The 15,003-nt window shown below is 41.9% G+C and overlaps 1 protein-coding gene across 5 annotated transcripts in view; it reads right to left on the reverse strand.

The window, feature by feature from the left end:
* zmiz1a (zinc finger, MIZ-type containing 1a) overlaps positions 1 to 15,003 on the reverse strand; it is a 119,432-nt gene that overhangs the window by 62,123 nt on the left and 42,306 nt on the right. For all 5 annotated transcript variants that reach the window (XR_006372658.1, XR_006372657.1, XM_044137394.1 and 2 more), the window contains exon 3: positions 10,568 to 10,644. The gene's annotated coding sequence lies outside the window, so the exon portion shown is untranslated. The remainder of the gene's footprint in view (positions 1 to 10,567; positions 10,645 to 15,003) is intronic.

Here is a 15,003-nt window from a genome sequence, read left to right on the forward strand (position 1 = left end):
ATAATTACATGTTAATATTACTCTGTACTTAGTAGGGTGTTGAAACTTGCGGTTGTACTTTATTTGAATAAACAGAGTTGAGCTACATTATAAACGGCCTGTCCTTGTGTGCGTTTGTATGCAGGCATGTCTTTTTAATTTTACCAGTTAATTAAGAGCAGCCACTTCAGCATGAGCTGAATGGGGGAGCAGCAGCTCTAGGCTCATTGTAGATCCACTAATCCTTCACTTATCTGCACAACGTCAATACTCCTGCTTGGCCCCCCACCATACTGTGCTTCATTCTCTCCTTATTCTCCCTGTGTCCTTCCTTCTACCTAACCCTTGCATCTCTCCCTTCAGCCTTGTTTCCCCTCCTAGTCTTCTTGAAATCCATCTTTTTATTTATCCTTTCCTCTGGACAAAACAGGCAGGTTGTGGGGAGTAATAAGACAGAGCAGCAGGGGTGGTTTAGCTCTACTAAGGTTATTAGGCCTCGCGCTCAAATACACAGTTGCTCACATGGTGACTGAGGTGAAGCCCCATGAGGTCGGGGGGCCATTTCTGCTGATATGACTGTGTGTGTTGAAAAAGCATTTTATGTGTTCATGCTCTGACGGGGGGAAATGATGAGACCACACACCTTTTACTGAGTCTCATAACTGAAGCTGCTCTGTGCTGCCAGAGAGTTCAATAGAATGATGATCAGACTGACCAAAATCTGTTTTCTTGAAAGCTGGTTAAGCATGCAATTGCAAGCCAGCATTTGCCTGTATCAGTTACCTTTATCAGAGTGTTGAGCTACAGCAAGGACGGAAAATTGTCAAAGCTTATCTGGCAATACATTTCTGCAGTTTTAAAGGTTTTTGTAAGGTTCAGGTTGCAACTTAGACACAAAGAAAGTGGAAAACACACTTGTCTTTGTGAGTTTTCCAAAAGGGCTGAGGCTGCAGTGGGGTTCAAGTCAACCCACTACTGTTGTGGCTCTGAGTCAAAACTGTGAACTTCTTTAAGGGTGAGCCATCTTCACAGCAGTGTTATATTGCATCATTGACAGACAATTCTGGTGCAATGAACACAAATAGTTTCTCGCCATTAACACACACTGGATGTGTGTCTGAGAAACAAATCCCTCACTCCAGCTAGCTTCTTTGAACACTCATATGTGTAGATACTGGATAAAGTCAACCTCAATTGATAATTCTGCTTATGGTGGATTTCGAATGGAACTGTTTTGTAAAAGAGGCAAAAACGTAGAGGTGCTACAATATTTCCTATGTGTTCCTGCATATTACAAGCTGTAATATGCTCCCTTGAGGTTATCATGTAGTTATAATCCCTTACCACGACATGCCCAAACTGTAACTTGGAAGACGATGTAATCTGAGCGAGACCTGCTTTATTACAGTCTGTTACTTCCAGACTCTGCAGTTGGTTAACTATAAATACATTGTGCATAAAGCTGTTGGATTTGTCAAACACGACAATGTGCACAGTCCACACAGAAACTGTTAGTGGAGTCACATGACTGATACATTGCCTTCTAGTTATTTAGTTGAAGTTCTATATTCACAGTAGTGAAGATAAAACATGCTCTGGCTGGAAGCTGGAAGTTGGCACTGCAGTGCAGTGAGTGTTTTTGAATTTTTTAAACCAAGCGTTGCCATTTCCACTCATGCCACAGAGTGAATATGAGATTGTGGGCCTGGTGGGGGTGTAGTGGGAGACTATCAGACATAAACAAAAACCCCACAGACAGTGACAGAAGATGGGAGGGGCTAACAAGCGAGGAGTGCTGTGGCCCGTTTCTTGTGTTTTCCAATAGCGCAGCTCTGACAACATGAGGCTGGGTCCTTCCTCACTGCTCAGCTGAGCAATCAGGTCACCTCGTCTTGACAGACACAAAAACACAGACATGAACACACGGCGACAGTAACACACATGCACAGACACACTGTGCATGCAGCCCGCAGCTGTTGCCAATGATGTCAGTCCTGATTTGGCCAAACTAGCCTTTTGTTTCGCAGCATGAACGCAGAGCAGAAGAAGAGGCTTCATTTGGCAGTGAAGCGGGAGTATTTTCTATCCCTAAGAATGTTTGGATTAGGACTGAGCTACTGGTTGCTGACTGGAAAGCCTCAACACAAAACAGACCTCTCCTTCACGATTTAAAATCGGAACCTTGAAGTTGACGGTACCTTTAAAAACTGGGTTATTGGTCAGTTTTAGCAACATAAGTGCAACACAAACACTTGAAATTAAGACGCATGTTAAGAAGCCCATCAAAGTCAACACAGGACAGCTGTTGGAATGAGTGTGAAATTAGTCAGGATGCACTTAGATTCAAGCATGAATATTAAAGGCAGATATAACTGTTGACATCCATCAATGGTTTCATTGCTCCCACTGGAAAGTACAACAATCATTTAACCATAATAAATGATGTGCAACGGACATGTTTGATGAGCAATGGAGGGGATATCATTACTGAGTTATGAGAGTCCAGCTTTGGTTAATGTGGTTTATTTTATTGTTCACTTTTAAATGTACGTTTCTGACATTACATTGTGTTCATTAACAGGTAAAAGGAATGCCACTAATTTTCTCCTATCATGTTCGTAGGCGGGTCGACACTAACCGGCAGGTAACTATTTTGTCCTCAAAGTCGATGTGTTAGAAGCAGAAAATATGGGCAAAAGTAAATTGCAAATTTGTGCACGCCAAGTTGTGATGGATCAGATGCTCATTGATGCACAAGATAAGAAGGCTTGCTGTGTGGTCTGCTCAGATGATTTACTGGACTCTAAATTGCTTAAGTTAATGGGGATTCTAATAGAAAGGTGTTCGAACAGAGCAACAGGGATCGTGCCCTGTTGCATATGCAGCAGCATCAAGTGGCCATGTTGACCCCTTTCCACCATTATAATGGAAAAAAGTGGGCTGGTCTGGTTTAAGGAGGAAAAAAAAGATCCAAATTCCTCGACAATGAAATCCAGCAAGCATCTGTGGGACAAATAAGTATAATCCACAGAGGCTCCGTTTCACAACTTACGCCACAGATACCACAGCCCAACTTCAGGGGTGTGGTGTCCATGCCTCAAAGGTTCAGTGCAGCTTTGGCAGCAAGATCCAGACCAATGCATTATTAGGTAGACGGTAATAATGTTATGCCTGATTGGAGTAGAAGTATTTAAGATTAAAATGATTCAGTGCATAAAAAAAAGTAAGTTCCCATAACATAATAATCCTATTTGGTGGAAAATTAAAGGGCGATTTCATCCGTCTACTGCATCTACTTAATTCAGTGGTCTATGTTGCCAGAGTCAACCCAGGACAGATCACTAGTTCATCGCATGGCACATTTCCCAATGAAACCAACGGATTACCTAGAAATCAGTTTCTTCTTATAGATGAATCTGTGTGTATGAAGCAATGTCGTACGAGGTAAAAATCAAGGGAACAAACATACAGCCCACATGTACTTCAGCAACTGAGCACAAAACTGTCAACAGATAAATATGAAAGGCAACAAGCTCTTAATAATTGCCAGCCTCCTCAGCAGGTTATGAAAGTACAAAACCCCTAAAAACATAAAGTTTGACACAGTGGCTGTGGTGAAACGCCCGCTACCCCGCTTATCGAACATGCACACACAGACACATGCACACAAAAACTCTCCGCCTCCAATCCTCTGATGTCTGTTGGCAGATCTGTCTCAGGAGCCTAATTGGTACTTTCTTATTTTTTTCCCCTCTTTCTCACCCTCTAACTCTGTCACTCTCTCATTCGGCTGTGTGCGTGCATGAGAACTCGGATGCGCTTGTGTCTGTTGCAGCAGATAAAAAGCACAGGAGTCCTGTGTGTTTTCGTGGCAGGAGGATAAGAGCGTGGGTGCCACTAAATGAAACAGAGGCTGAAGCAACTGCACACTCTGCGGCTATGTGATAGGGCAAGCCAACTCGGTTAACCAAATCTTGGAATGAGCCGCTGAAACCAGGCGTACGCCACTCAGACACACACACGCATGCACAGCTACAGACGAGACACACACTGACAAAAAGTTGTCCCAATGCCCAGGCAAGAATCCTGCTGCCAATAATGAGGAGGTTTGGAGATGTGCATTTGTTTGAGCCGATCCAAAAGACACACTTTAATAGCTAACTGGATGGCTTGCACACACTGCCTGTCGCACACCAGTTTTAGTCCACAGATTGTTGATTTTCTGTGTAGCTTCTTTTATAAGGAGGCACACACGGTTACATATCACACCTGCTGACACGAGATACAAACATAACGCAAGACATTCTGCTACTACTGCTATTATTCTGTCAGTGACATTTTTCTGAAAGCAATCCTCGTTCTCTTGACATTTCACGCTGCTTACAGTAAACTCTTGATCTGAGATGCGTTTCTTGGAAGCACGGCAGCCGGGGCTCGCTTGTTGGAGCGATGATTTGATTAGGGTTTTGCGCTGATTACAGTCTTGTTGGTTACAATACACAGTTCTGTCAGGGAGAGCAAGAGGGCAGGAGCGGGAGTGATTGAGAGTGGGAACGTCAGTTTGTCAAGCTGTCAGGAGCGATACTGTATCGCGCTTCTGAGGTGTTTGTGTGTAGGCGAGCTGCTCAAAATGAATCAGTTTAGATCAAAGAGTACCAGAGAGGGTATTAATACAAATCTTTTAGCAGCTATAAGCACTCGGCAGGGCCATACATCTGAGTGCGTGTACGAGTTCCTTTTAATTAAATGGCGGCAATAAGGAAAAGGAAAAGCATACCTGAACTGGGCTTTTCAAAAACCAAGTGCCTTTTTCCTCAGAGTTGCACTGGAGAACTGCAGAGTTGCAGCAGCTCATCTCTGGCGTCCAACTTTAGCTAAGAACAGATAATATGAAAAGCCTCAAAGACCTTTTGCCTTTGTAAGCTTTATAAAATGTTAACCAAATTAATCTAGCTTCCTTTTTTTACTCCAAGAACCTGCCGTGCAGTTACTGATTCCCTGTAAATTGGCAGAAACTCCTGAGATTATTTCAAAGAAATGAGGCACAGCATTTGATCTCTGAAAGCCAGGGACAAGCTGTAATCATTCCCTTCCGTGTATTGTACTTTCCATTAATTGGACGTATGCCACTGAACCTTGCTATGATTGTGTAATTGACAGCAGCAAAGACACAGGTGCCCGTCTGAATGCAGGCCGTATAGCCAACATCGAGTGTGCCTGGCAGAACATGTAATTATGACGCTGTGTGAGACCTAATCGCAGGTCAGGTCTGTGTTGCACCCTGTGAAACGGCATCTGAACACTAGAGAAGCTGTGATCTGACATGTGTTGACAGCTTTTGTGGAGCTTTAAACTATGGACACAGATTTTAGACGATTCTCGGTAAGGGCGATGCTAAGATGCTAATTATGGAAAATTAACAATATACTTGGGCTTTTTTCATGCCCACAGTCATAGTGACTGTGATAATAAAGAGATGCAGGACATTGTAATGAGCAAAAAGAAAAAATAAGAGCCACAACGATATGGGTTAATCTTAATCAATATTTACACAATTATGATACAGGATTGCAATTACACATTTTCCTGGGCGGTGTATAGCCTTAATTTAAATACCTTGTACTAACCTCCCTTCTGTAGATAATTTATATTAAAATTAAAACCAGCAGATTTGCACATCTGATATTTTAAATGGTCTTTAACATCTTCTATTTAAGATTAGAGTGACACGACGTATCAAAACCGCAGCTTCCATCTGTTTTATCAAGAGAAACTTTTCCTCTAGGATTCTCAAAAAGCTCCCAACATTTCCAAATGTCTAACCTTGAGCCCACTTACAGTCACAACTACAACACTGAGGAGTGTTGCTGCTGCTAGTGTTTAACTATGCTGATTTTGCTGATCTTTACTGATCAGGAATGTTGAGTTTCTGACTGGCCACTCTCCAGTTAGGGCAGATCAGACTGAAAAATGTCAGATTACAGCCATCTGTCAATTCCTCGGTTCACGACTAAAGAAGATTATTCGGTTTGTTTTTTTTGGGGGAGAGGTTGTACAGCTTTCTCGATGTCTATAGTCCAAACAAAAGAGCAAGTTTTACTAGCAAGCTGAAAGAGTTTTACCTTCAGAAACATGCAAAGAAACAGAAACACAAAGTAAATCAGAAAATTGTCTGAGAGGATTTTATAGATTGCAGATTGGGGGGAGGGGTGAGGTGGGGAAGCAGCAAGACAGATCAGAATTAATCCTCTTTACTCTTTGTTTGGTAATCTGATTTAGTCAGATTTTTCTGCTTCTATCTCTGGTTGCGGTTACTGATGCTGTCCCTGGACTGACCACAGCGATTTTCACCTTCAGTGCCCCCTCCACTACCACCTATGTCCCCTCCTCGTCCCCTTCTATGTCGATGTTTTAGCGGGACGTATAAACAAAATGGGGGTAAACATAAATCCCTCGCTGTTTTTGCCAAATCCTGCTATGTGTCTGCATGCAAACCATATTCCGTTGAAGAGAAGTACAACACGGCTGTCCCTGCTCCACATAAATGACCTACTTTGCACATTAACACACATTTACATGACAGCGAGATCCAAGGGAGCTTCATATTTTCTGTCTAGCTTTAAAGTGCAATATGACTCTTGTTCAATTCTTAGAAGCCGCGACACTTTTAGAAGCCTCCTGTCATGTTTGAGGAGATCACAGAGACAGCAAAGCTGACTTGAGTTCTGATAAGCCACAGTAGGGAAAACGTGCTCATAATGTGCAGAACGCTCGCGAGCTGAACTGTACTTTTGTCGTGCAAGTGCGTTAAAGGGAGATGAAGCTGAGACAGAGGCCCACCTAAGGTGCTCTCAGCTCAGGCAGAGCTATTTCCAGACCAGCAGCCCCTCCCGTCCCTGTGCCTCCAACCTCTGGTGGGGGAAACCACACCACTGCTCAGGCCCAAGTCACAGACACGACTCAAGAATGGATCCATTATTCACACAGACACACATACCATACTCAGGGGACTGGCACACACGGCTGGGATGTGGTAGTGCTGAACGAATGCTCACTTTTACTTAACTTCACTTAACTAAAATGTCCCCACAAGTCACATAATGAAATTTGAGTTTGGTTTTTTTATTTTATTTTATTTGTTTTTTTAAACAACACACTACTCAGCTTTTTGTGCCATTAAAATTGTCAGGCGTATCCTCTGTGATTTGGGAACACAGAGTAACTGAAACAGCCTGGAGCAGAATAGATTTGCTTCTCTGTGAATGAAACGTAGAGTGGAAATGCACCGATCAGGTCGACTTCTGAGTTTCCCCAATTCTGACCAATTCTTCTGTTTTCCAAAGAGTGATAACACCATAAAAGAGCAAAACATATCTTAACAAAATAAAAATAAAAAATGAAGAGAGTTATGTATGTGAATATATGTTCCCATATGAACAAAAATGTATTTTTGGTCAGTTGTACTTAATGAAAAAAGTGGAGTAAAAAAATCTGATTTTTCTGTTTTGACCAATCAAGGGCCAATTCCGATCTCTTGCTGGTTGATTTGTGCATCTCGATTGTAAACAGTGCACAGATATAGAAAAAAAAGACAACAGTCTAAGAGTGATAAAAGTGAGCACATTGTACAAAGTTTAGAGAACGCTTGACGGCACAACACAACTCCACAAAACTTGACATGGATGAATATGTAAGTGCTCTCCCTCTCTGTCTCATACACTGACACGCACGCATTCACAAAGAGCCCAGATTGCATTCGAGTTTTGCTCATGGACCATGATAAGAAAATGTGGTAAATGCATAATCTGATATGCATGACTGGAGGTTTCTTTCTGCCTTTCTTTCCCTCTTGGAAATCGCAGGTTGCATCCATAATTTACACCAGCCTCCGTCTGTTTCTCTCTCTTCCACGCGGCTCCCTCCCTGTTTTTCTTTCCTCTCCATCTCCCCTTCTCTCTCCTGGCAATCTGGCTTTTGCAGCTTTGCTCATTAGCATACTGCAAAATGTGCAGATGCCACCAAAAATTATTCACCTTCCAGCGCTCCGATGCCGTTTCACATGTACACAAACTACACCGTCGACATTTTGCACAACTATCCCCAACAAAGGCGACGAGATCAGATCTCCTTTTCGTTTAATGTGTCTGAGAAATAATATGGGATCGTTTGGTCTGCTGTCTGTTGTTTCCTTGCAGCCTCATTCAACCCAATTACATCATCCATCATGGTGGTCAAAGGTTTTCGACACTGCGATGATGACTGCCATGGGTTTAAATAGACACTTAGAATTTATGGAGTCCAAGGGATAGGCAAATGCATAATACTCATGCTGATCAAAGGCTAATTGAACACAATATTCATGCATGTTTTTGCATGAAATTGATCCTGCAGATTGTGGAGCACGAAGCTGCTGGTGAAATCGAGATAAAAAAGTTGTCCTTTCAAATAATATTGTTGATGAAGGCAGATCAATGGTAATACGTGCTAAGTTCACATTGGCTCAGCACTGCTCGGCTCATTGCAGCTTACAGTGCAAAAGTATTCATACCCTTTGAATCTTCTTGTGCATTTGGTAATGTTGAAACCACAAACCTCAAAGTGTTTTATTAGCATTTCATGCGACAGACCATTACAAATCAATGCATGCTTGTGAAGTGGAAAGAAAAAAAAAACATGTGGTTTTTGAATTCGCTTGCAAAGAAAAATCTGAAAGGTGTGAAGTAAATTTTTACTCGGCCCCTGTTAGTGAGTGCTTGCAAACACATTTTGCTGCAATCACATGGTCCATTTGTTCTTTGCAAAATAGAATAAATGCAGTCAATTTGGGTGATATCCTGTGAACAACACCAATGTTCAAGTCATGGCACAGATTCTTGGTTTACTTCTTGACTTTGACTGGGCCATTCTAATGTATGCATTCAAGCCATTTTACTGCAACCTTGATTCATTTGATTAAAGTTTATGTGCAGCTGGACAGTGAATGCAAGGTTTTCTAGTAAGAAAACTAGAAAACCTTGATCTCTTGCTGGTTTAGGTTTACTAGAAAACCTAAATGCAAGGTTTTCTAGTAAGAAAACCTTGCATTTAGTTTCATTCGACTTCCCAGAAACTCACAAAGTTCAATTTAGGTCTTGACTGACCAAAAAACGTCCATCCACAAGTTTGCTGTGTGTCCTATATTGTTTCGTGCAAACTGCAAAACTTTCCTTCAGCAATATTTTTACTTCTATATAAGGAAAATGTGTGCATTACACATATCAGCTCCTCTTTTGACAGATTCTCCAACCTGAGGTGTTGATCTCCACAGTTTCTCCAGAGCTGCCATAAACCTCTTGGTTGCTTCTCTGATTAAACCTCACCTTGACTGTCAGCTTAGGTAGATTACTTGGAAAGTCTTGGTTAGCTTGCAGTTTAAGACAAAGCTAAAATTTTTATAAGAATGTTGAATTTTGCATCGGTGACCCTCATTTTCCTCAATAGTCTCATTCTGTTGTACATCACATCACAATGTCTCCATCACTCACCTTGAGCTTTCTGGTGAGGATCAGGAGAATCTATATCAGTTTTTTGCAAAAAGGACAGTAAGAGTCTGCCTAGGTAACCAAATACATTATTAGAAAGCAGAGTTTCAATCTTTTCCATCTGAAATTCTATTGTATCAATGCGGTCTATAGAAGCTGTGATGTTGTACACTGACATTTCAATAAGGACTGCGATTTAATGTAATCGTCCAGCTCTGAGATGTTCAAAGCTTGTGGAGATTGTTTTACAACCCAACCCTGCTTTAAACCTCCCCGATCTGTCTGATTCATGATGTTTGTTCACAACTGTTCTCTAAGAAACCTCTGAGGTCACCACAGAGTTGTAATTATCCTGAGACTAATCAACACACAAGCGTGCTAGATGTACTAACAAGGCACTAGATTTTATTCAAGCACAAACACAATCACAATTAAGCACTTCTGTTTTTTTTTAGGTTGTCACATACAATGCCCATTAAACGGACAGACGTTTGTGGTTGTAATGTGACAAACAGTGAAGTAGCTTAAGGGGAATCAATGTTTGTGCAAGTCACTGCATAAGATTGGGGTCTGTCTATAGACATGAGCCACAAAAACCACATCAGCAGTAAGAACTCTTTGCTATTCTCAGAGCCTGAAACTGTCCAAGTGACAGGCGCAAGTTGTCTAACCATCCAAAGCGGAAACACAATGACATAAATATGCATATATCCATATTTACAGTAGTATAATATCATGAAAGTTGTCAATGGTTGCACAATGGCTGGTGGAGTAACAAATGCTTTACTTTTCAAATGATATGGATATTCAGATAAAACTCTTTATGTTCTTTTGCTCATCAGAAACAAAGTCTGTTTTCACACTCTGCTCTGCTTTACGGTACAACCTGAACAAAGTGAACAAGGTTTTCCCAAGAAAAAACCTACTATATGTTTAAAGAGGCAAGAAAAATCTAAATCAAAACTGCTGCTTCTTATCTTGCGTTTGAGATCAAGCGGTCATATCGACATCGCAGCTCACACCAAGGCACTCGGACAAAGATAGAGGGAATGAATCAGGAGTCTTACCGATTCGGATGAGAAGGCTCCTGTGTTTGCTGTTAGGCAAAATCGGCTTCTTAAACTTCATCAATCACAGAGCGAGTCTGAAACCAAAACAAAACACAATGCAACAAAGGTGAGTGAGTGTTACAATGCAAAATGTGTTTTTTAAGTAATAGGAATACATGGAATATCTGGTGTCATTTCTCAGGATGGAATAAAGCACCCAGCTGCTCATCTGACAAATTGGAGGCAGAGAACTGGGGCGCTAAAGAGAATATGTATCCACAATTCTGTCAGGTGTTAAACATAAAATACCTAAACGACAAACGCAAGACGATTCCTTGCAGAAGCAGCTGTCTTTGAACTCTCCAGGCTCTAATCAAGGAGCAACTATTCTTTTCTTTTGCTTCTGGCTATTTTGTAACAGAAATGTGTAAATTTGCTTGCGGGACCTATTAACACACCACTGCATACTTCACAGAGCTACATCCTTAGCTCACCTAAGCCTATATTTTAAACTTGATGACAGTTTTTCAGCATGAGAACAGATGACAAAAAATGAATTAAAACAAAACATTACCCAACATTTAATTACTATTAACGCCAGTTTGCAAGCTAAAAGCGTATCCACAATTTCCCCCATATCTGAATCAAATTAAATTAGTCATGTGAGTTTAATTAACGAAATACAATCTGATGCCGCAATTTCACACTTGATTATGGGGAACAGAGGACGGTGCTTGTAGAAAGAAAGGATGACAAACCGCTAGTTGGTATGATTCTGTTTAGTGGGGGGGCTTGGAAGTTGAAGACTGCCACAGTTTGATGAACAGATAAATCATTAAATGATTACTTAACCCTCAAGCCTGGGAGAAGTAATACTTGCCAGATTCTAAAAAAAATGCATACTTTTAACAAAACAAATGATTTTTTTTTTCCTTTGCATTATAATTTTCAGTCTTGTCATTATTATAAACAACAATATTTACTCTATAAGCAAATGGGCACTTTTGCACTTTTGTAAACATATTTATTACAGATCCACAAACATTTTTTTATTATTATTTATTTATTCGTGGTTTCATTTTAGCTACGTTGTAAACAAAACATGTATGTTGATTTACTTTATTACATTGTGGCACCTTTGGCACGCCACGTATATTACTAAAAGCGACATTAGCTGAATGACTCAGGATGCTCCTAATCAGGGTTTACACACTGGGAGGTTACCTTTATGTGTGAAGGAACAGGAACACTCCTCTCACATCATTATTCACTGCTGGTGTCAGTCACTGAACCTTAACTAATACAAGTAACACCCTTTATATTTTCTGGAACCAGCTAATTATTGCTACTAAAGGCAACAGAAGTGAAGCTCAGAGGATTATAATAGAAACAAAAACCAGGACAAATAAGAAACAAAACTAAAAATCCCACGTTTATGGCAAAAACAAGGTGAACATGATGGTCTGTTGGGCCTCTAAGGAAAATGACTTATTAAAAAGCTTCTGCTCATTTTAAAAATAATGAATACATGCTTGAGAAAAATATTCCAAACAGTATAATATTGTAGGCACTTATCTAAGGAAGGGTCATCCTTCTGCAGGGAATCAATAATGCTCACCAAGACTGAAATGCATTAACCACAGGACTGACTGTGTGTTCTTGTATTCATCTGAGCCAAGTAATTTCTACTGTCTTTGTTTGACTGAGAAGTTCTAAAGCACAATTTCCAATGCTGGTATTATTTTTCCATTCATACAAAGGCTCCATCATGGTGCTAAATGAGCTGCAGTGGGTGATATAAAAGAAAAGAGAAAACACACACACACACACACACACAGACTTATATGCACGGTAATTTACTGATCCTCTGTAATGAAACACGAAGCCAGCCAGGCATGTTTTCTCACTCTCACCGAGAAAAAATACGGCTGCTGAGATCTACAGCGCCTCAGAAAAAAATGCTGTCACACCGCCTAAAGAGAAAAGGCAGAATTATAAGAAAGAAAAAAAAACAAAAAAACAAATGGAGCCATTGATTCACTACTTGTTTATTTACAAGCCTCTCTGGAGAAGAGATAAATTCCCCTGTTGAGACTCTGTTTCCCCATCACACGACACGACGGGATGCATGAGAAGAGGGGCGAGCAGGCCGTGAGCGCAAATGTGAGCACGCAAACACAAACGTCTCGCATCTGGATTAATCTCCAATGGGCGTCATCGCAGATGCCATTAAATGTAGCAGAAGGCTAGAATCATTCAAGAGAGAGAGAGACAGAGAGAGAGAGATCGGGAGAGACCGCCATCTGAATAATTTATTCCGAGGCTCATCTTGTCTCGCACCGGGGGGATTTCTGCTTTCAATTTACACCGTTTTCCTCCCCATATTCGAATCAGGAAGCAGATTTGTTGTGATTGGCACGCGGAAGGTCACCATTCGCAATCTAGTGTTGTTGGTGCTGCCCTCTGTGGGGTTGGTAGGCCGCGTCTATTAGCACGCCAGGAAGAGGCACCGCATGTGGTTTTTTTTCCTTTTTTCTTTTTTTTTTGTCCGTCTTTGTTTACATGCTCAGTGACGCTGGAGAATAAGGCCCGTGGTGCATGGAGACATCAGTGTGTCTGAGCTTATTAGACGAGCTTTCCAAGGACACAGGAGGATCTAGAAATTACACTCGCTGAGGGGGGAAAAAAAACACTATAGCTAATCATAGCAGGAGGATGTTAGGAATGCAGACGCCAAAGCGAGGAGCGAGGGAGGGGGACAGAAAGGACAAGACAGAAAGGGAAGGACAGAAGGGAAGATGGAGGAGTTGGGAATGAGAGCATGAGAGGAGGAGATAAAAGTAGGAGAGCGCAAAATGAAGCCACGGCTCTTATGCCCTTTCTCCTGATGTGAGTCACAAAGGGACTGAGAAAAGGACACAGAACAGTTCACGGAGGCTCAGGTCAACTGTGACAGAATGAGCTGCCATTAACCAGACAAGCAGAGGGAGAACTCTAACTGAGTGACAAACTGTAGCTGAAATCTGCAGCCTTTGACGCGGCTCGAGGGATCTGCTTTGTTTTGCGCCAGTGTTATACAACTCCTCTGGGAAAGGATCAGTCTATTCCGCCGCGCACTCAATCCGGGAGACGCACACGTATTGGGACGGAGGGTATGGACTGTGAACGTCCCCTGAAATGTAATCGAAACTTTAAAAAATGGATTATTGAGTAGCTTGAGTCGGTGTGCTTAGCAAGCAAACTGCCCCTGGAGGAGTCAATTGGTGTGAGCTAGCTAGCGCCGGATGACAAGACTTGGCTGTTTCTGGCCTTGCAGGCATGAATGGCCCTGCAGCAGGCAGGCACAGCGCAGCGGTTCAACAAGGCCTCTTTAACCAGCAGAATGACAGGCAAGCAGACGGGCGGCCAGCCAGACACAGTCTTGCAGCTCTGGCTGCTGCGCCGGTGCCAAATCAGTTCCACCACATGATGCAAGTGAAAGAGACTGGGAGAGGACAGTCTAAGTATATAAGTGTCTCCACAGTTAGGTCACCAGACTGTATATATATATTTTTTTATCTTGTTTTCCATGTATCCCACCCTCCATACGGCACCAGTTTCTCACCATCATCTGCCAGCTCTCTTACGTACGCTCTTTCTGTTTCTGTGGAGAGTATACGAATGACTTGTGCCTTGTTAAACTTTAAATGTACAAGTCCACGGCCTCAGGCGCTGCATCAATGCCTCTGCGCGCTCTCCGCCTTGTGGAAATCTCCGTGAAAACTGAAGGGAAACTCGGCAACACTATGACACAGCATGCAGGAATGCACCAGCGGATGTGGTTCTCTCTCTCTCTCTCTCTGTCTCTCTCTCTTTTTCTCTCGCTCCTTAACTTCTCAGTCAGCCCTCCTCCCCCCTCTCACTGTGGGCAGGTCCATATGCACCCAGTAATTATCAAGGTTATTTTCTCCAGAGGACCAAATCCCTGTTTATGGGCATAAGCGTGTGTCACCAGGGCCTTGGCTGTCAACCCCACAGGACGCTGACTCTAGTGGACAAGCCCTGGAGAGAAATCCCTGCTTCTCACAGAATGGAGCTGCTTCTTTTCTTTCTTCTTTTTTCCTCATTTTGCACACAGCCACTAAAAGAAAACATTTGCAATTCTCGGTCGTTGTGCTATGACCTCAACTAAGACATCAAAACTGATGTTCCTTAAGAGCCTCAAACCTTGGATTTATCCTTGAAAACCCTCAACTAATGAAAAGATATTGGCTCAGAAAGGGGGATATAAATCCTTTGACAGCATATTAAAAAAAATTAACTGTAATGAACAGATTTTATATACTATGCCTTGCAAAAGCATTCATGGACTTCAAACTTTCCAGATTTCATCATGATGCAGCTGAACAAATGTAGGGCATTATGGGGGATTTTGTGAGGCAGACCACTACGGAGAGAAAAATACTAGATGGTTT

The sequence above is a fragment of the Gambusia affinis genome, linkage group LG13 (genome assembly GCF_019740435.1).
Source record: "Gambusia affinis linkage group LG13, SWU_Gaff_1.0, whole genome shotgun sequence".
NCBI lineage: Eukaryota > Metazoa > Chordata > Actinopteri > Cyprinodontiformes > Poeciliidae > Gambusia > Gambusia affinis.